The following is a 6104-nucleotide window of genomic DNA, read 5'->3' as shown; positions in this document are numbered from 1 at the left end:
TAGGTGCTATTGAGTCAGTACCAATGCATTGTGACTTTATGCACAACAGAATGAAACACTGCCCGGTCCTGCATCAACTTCACAATCATTGTACCCATCGCTGCTGCCACTGTGCCAATTCATCTTGTTTGGGACCTTCCTCTTTTTTGATGACCCTCCACTTTACCTAACATGATATTCTTCTCTGGGGTCTGGTCCCTACTGATAATAAGTCCGAAGTATGAGAGATGAAGTCTGGCCATCCTGGCTTCCAGGGAGCATTCTGGCTGTACTTTTCTAACACAGATTCGTTGTTCTATTGGCATTTTATGGTACTTTCAATATTCTACTTGAAAACCATAGTTACGCTAAACTATTGTTTGGTTTTAAGAAAGCTTTAAGGAATATTTCTGGTTTAAGGCTTAAAGATTATCTCAGGGTAATAACTTCAGGGGTTCATCCAGCCTCCATGGCTCCAGAAAATCTGGATTCCATGAGAATTTGAAATTCTGTTCTGCACTTACTACTTTTTGATCAGAATTATTTTCTAGACTTTTTAGTCAAAATTTTCAGTAATAGTATTATTGTTACATGCTGTCGAGTTGGTTCTGACTCATAGCGACCCTGTATAGGGTTTCCAAAGAGCAGTTGGTGGGTTTGAACCACCAGCCTTGTGGCTGTGATGATTCTACAGCATCAGTCCAGTAATAATTGTTGTTGTTGTTAAGCGCCGTTGAGTTGGTTCCTACCCATAGCAACCCTGTACAGGGTTTTTGAGGAGCAGCTGGTGAGTCAGTAATAGTAGCTGGGTATTATTCAATTCTAGTTTCATGGAAAGGAGACATTTGTTATCAGAGGCAATTAACCTCACATTCCACTTCCTCCTCATGACTCTCCTTCCTCTGTTGCTCCAGGCAAACACTCCCAGCCCAGATTGATTATTGTCTCTTATTCATAATTTAAATTCTAGGAGAGAACAAATCACATAACCTTTTAGTTCACAGAGTGTATCATGGTCGTTAAAAGATGCATACGTGTTTGTGTTTCAAGAAAATCCCAAATGATTAGCTAGGTAAAGGCGTGGGGGCTGTAAATATCACAAGAGATGGCTGATACCTACCTCAGTAACCTAACCAAGGTAATTTATTTCCAATAGGATTAAAACTATAACCAGGTGCCGTGGAGTCATAGTGGTTCGGACTCATAGTCATTCATTCTGTGCACAACACAATGAAACCCTGCCTGGTTCTGTGCCATGCTTTCATCCACTGTTGCTGCCACTGTGCCAGTCCCTCTCATTGGGGGTCTTCCTCTTTTGCTGCGCTTCCACTTCTACAAGCATGATGCCCTTCTCCAAAGACCGATCCCTCCTGACAACATGTCCATAGTACAAGAGACAAAGTCTTGTCATCCTGGCTTTTAAGAAGCATTTCTGGTTTCCAAATTCAGAATTTGTTTGTTCTTCATGGTACTTTTATGATTCTTTACCTGCACCATAATTCAAAAGCACTGAATTCTTCTACTTACCTTCCTTGTCCAATTTTCACTACATATAAAGTGATTAACAATACCATGGCTTGGGTCAGACACACCTTAGTCCTCAAAGTGACATCTCAGCTTTTTTCTTTTCTTCAAACAATTTAAAGGATTTTTTTGCAGCAGATTTGCCTAATGCAATCTGTCACTTGGTTTCTTGACTGCTGATCCCATTAGCATTGTTTGTGCATCCAAGCACAATTATTGGTGGTGTTAAGTGCCATCGAGTTCATTCCAACTCACAGATACTCTGTATAGGGTTCCTGAGGAGCAGCTGGTGAGTTTGAACTGCCAACCTCAGCTCTACATCCAGCAAACCATACACCTCTTTCATCTCAATGATTACAATCCCCTCCCTGCAACATTTATCCCACTTCCTCCCTGTGGCGCCCCATTTACATCTTATATTTCACAAATGAACAAGGCAAAAATATTTGATGTACACTTACAAATACATATATTCATTTCATTGTCCAAAGGGTCTTTTCTGCCAGTCAACCAAGCTCCTGCTCACAGGCACACAGCCAATTCTTTGTTGGCATTTCTTTTCTAGGTAGGAGTCTCATGCTCTTCCTTGTTGATGGGTTCTGGGATTGTCTGTTCCTGAAATGAAAGATTAGCTATAGCCTCCTTTTAGTTACGCATCTTCTGCAATTACAGTTGTGACAATCACAATTAATCCTGCTAACACAATGGAGTCATAAATCCCATCACCATCATCCCCCTTCCCCTTTCACCAGATCCATCTGGAAAAAATGGAAACTATTCAGTGAGGATTCTACCTTATCCTCCCTCATTCTGCAACTAAGTACACTCATGAAAGTTTGTAAGCCAGCCACTGTGTGGCTTTGTATCTGCCCTATATTTCTTAGCCAGTGTCTAAATTTCTCATCCCTGTCAACTCAGTACACTGAGGAAACAAGGTCGTTCCTTGATATGAAGAATCCTTTCATTCCAGTTGGAATTTGTGTTACTGCTTTATAGGCAAAATTCTAGTTTGTCACATTGTAGCAATTGGTGCTGGTTCTCAGTATCAAACATCTCTATCTTTCTTGGTTTGAGTTCTGGTGTTAACTAGCCATCTGAGCTAGGTCAAATGGGTTCTAGCTGCAAGTTTGGGAGTTCATGCACACCTCCCTGCACTTCAGACCAGTTGGCCATTTCACTCTCAGTCCTAGGGGCTAGGCCACTGACCATGGGCTCAGGAGTTCACACATCTTTCTAAACTTCAGAACAGCCAGCCCTTCCTCTCCTCTTTCTCATCGCATGGTGTCCATGGAACATGGCCAGACCCAGCCCATGTCTTCATTGCTGCACTTCCCCCAATTCCACTCACAAGTTGACCCAAGTGGTCACCAGCAAGCATGCTATGCTGTTTATGGATTCCCTTTGAGTTTCAGTGCTAGAAGGGGGTTTCTGTGATGGGCTGACTTTTCTTGCCTTGATGCTTCCAAAGCAAACAATTTGCTGGATATTCAAACAGCCAAAGAATCTGCTTTTTTCCTGCAGGTCTTTCTTTCAATAAGAATCTTCTGTTCTCCCAGCAGTTCTGGGTTGATCTGCATGGCTTTTCAAGTGGGAATGTCCCACCTCAAAAGGGTCTGAGTGGGACTATGGGTTCCACCTAAGGCCCCATACTCAACAGAGGCTTAACAAGAAGCCTATTTCCCTGGGCAAATTCTATTTCCTCTTTTAGCAAATCCATTCAGCTATAGGCTGAAGATGGGCTTACAAGCTTTCTGTCATCATCATTCCCAATATTCATTTCTGTCATTTCTATTATATTTTCCCCTCCTTTATTCATTCAGCCTATGTCTCGATCCACGTAGCTACTCACAGAACACTGTTGTTCCAGGGTTGTGTATAAATCACTATTTACCTCTATCCCATTTAGCCCATGCATATCTCCCTAAGTCTTCCCGTCTTCATTGTTCATCCGCCACCCTCACTCTTCTTCGTATTGCCCTCCTCCTCCTTATATATTGCCTTCCCTGTAACCCCAGCTAACATATGTCTACCTTCTAGCCAGTGAATTACTTTCCCCTCCTTCCACCCCCAATAACCATCAAACAATATTTCTTTTAGTGTGGAGACGTTTTCGTAAGCTTTTACAAAAATGGTCTCATACAATATTTATCCTTTTATGACTGACTAATTTCACTCTGCATAACATCCTTGAGGTTCATCAATTATTATGAGGTGTTTTGCAGATTCATCATTATTCCTCAAGTTTGTATTGCATTCCACTGCAGCCTTGGGTAAACAAATTTTGTGTATGTATCAAAGTTTGTTTTTTCATTCTTCCATTGATGGGCACTTAGGTTATCTACGTCTTCTTGCTATTGTGAATAGTGCTCTGAAGAACATTGAATGTGCATATATCTACTTGTGCCTGACTTGTATTTATTGTGGATATATACCAAGTACAGGGATTACTGGATCATAAGGTATTTCGATTTTCAACTTTCTGAGGAAATGCCATACTGTTTTCCAGAGTGGTTGAACCATTTTCAGTCCCACCAGCAATGTAGGAGGGTTCCAGTTGCTCCACATTCTCATCAGCATTTGTTGTTTTCTGTGTTTTTTTTTTTTTTCTTTTCTTTTAACTTTGCTGTTAATGCTGGTGTGATATGATATCTCATTATTGTTTTCATTTGCACCAGACCGTAAGGTCAGTTTGAACCACAAGGTTGGCAGTTCAAATTCACCAGCTGCTACTGGGAAACCCTATAGGGTCGCTTGAGTCAGAACGACGCGGCGACATTTAACAACAGCAACAAAATATTCAGAAGTATTCTGTCTCTGCTTTCAAGTGTGTCTTAGTCTGGAATACCTGCTGAAACCTGTCTGCTGCTAAGGTGACCTTGCTGACAGCAACATGCAAGCCCCCACAGAATGACAAACTAACTTTGCCATTCCCATTTCCCAACCCTTTGGGACGCGTTGACTACGGCATTCTTCCTGAAACAGGCTGTGCAAACACTATCAACAAACATCTTTTAGCAAACAATCCCTCACACAAGCTAAAATCTTGACCCTTGCTCCTTTTCAGTTATGAGTAGTTAAACTTTTATAAGAACCTAACCTGTCTCCTCAGAGTCCTGGTGTGGCGCTGTGGGCTAATGTGCCAGACTGCAAAGCCGTTTGAACTGCAAGGTTGGCAGTTCAAGCTCACCAGCTGCTCCTTGAAAACCCTATACAGGGTCGCTATGGGTCGGAACCAACTCGACGGCACTTAACAACAACAACAACCTGTCTCTTCAGAGCAAGCAGAAACAGATTTTTGGGCCATGCTGCAATTTAATTCAAAATGAAGTTTAAATTAGATCTGGCGCTGCCCTGGCTTGGGGTGTGCTGACTGACGTGGTTTGGACACGTCATCAGGAAAGATGGATTGCTAGAGAAGGACCTGATGGTTGGTAGAGTGAGGTGGGTTGACACAGAAGCTTCAGCAGTGGGCTCACACACACACACATATGCATATAAAGCCCTAGAGATGACGCAGGACTGGGAAATGGGCCAGACTGACGTGACAGCAACTAACAAAACCATGACACAAATCTTTAAGATACAAGGTGATACATTTCCCACTTTACATTTGAGGCAACTTTCCTACAGGAAGTTTACGAAACCTGCCAAAGTTGCATGTTTGGAAGCTAGAAGGTGGGGGGTAGATATTGAAGGTACATGAAAGGTAAAGTAACAAAGTGGTTCGTTAGGTCGGTAAGTCTGTTTGTGGTGGAAAGTCAGTGGAAATGAACGTGGATGCAAGTAAGTTTTACAGTGGTTTCCTCTTACACTTCAGTTCCGGACACATGCATTTTTCCAGTCAATAACTCCTCACCACGGCACCTACCTCTGCTCTCTTCAATTTGTTTCTTTGTTAAAAAATCATTTTCAGTGTTAAATATGAATGAAGAAAAGTTCATAAAACATAAATGCTGTGCTCAATGAGTAGAAATGCAGATGAAATAGAATGTTGTCAGAATCCCAGAAGTCGCTTCCCAGTCTCGACCTTCTTTCCCCTTTAGTGGAACAATTTTCTGAATTTTACGATAAGCACATATGTTAGCTCGGGTTACAGGGAGGGCAACATATAAGGAGGGGGAGGGCACCTAACTGGTTACATTTATCATGTCCTTAACCAGGGTGCCTTCTATCTCCATTCTAACCACTCTATTAGCTGTGACTTAACTTTTTCAGACTTTACTGTTGTTAAGTGCTATTGAGTTGGTTGTGGCTCATAGGGACCCTGTATGGTTTCCAAAAAGTGACTGGTGAGTTTGAGCCACTAACCTTGTGGTTAGCAGTTCAGTGCTTACTTATAGTGCCACATCAGGACTCCTTTCAGGCCCTAGATGATATGGAGAACCTACAAAATCATGTTACGACTACAAGTTTGGGTGTAGAAATCCAGCTGTTTATTTAACTTTTAGTGACTATTCATTTTCTTATAATCCTAGGAAAAATTATTAATTACCTGATCTCTAAGACTGTCCAGCGTTGTCATTCCAGCAGCACACTCAGCAGATGGCACAGCTAGGCCATCAGGGCCAACAAGAATGAGAAGGACAGCTAGGCCATCAGGG

The sequence above is a fragment of the Chrysochloris asiatica genome, unplaced genomic scaffold (assembly GCF_000296735.1).
Source record: "Chrysochloris asiatica unplaced genomic scaffold, ChrAsi1.0 scaffold00310, whole genome shotgun sequence".
In the NCBI taxonomy this organism is placed as follows: Eukaryota; Metazoa; Chordata; class Mammalia; order Afrosoricida; family Chrysochloridae; genus Chrysochloris; species Chrysochloris asiatica.
Note: the sequence above shows the minus strand (reverse complement) of the source record.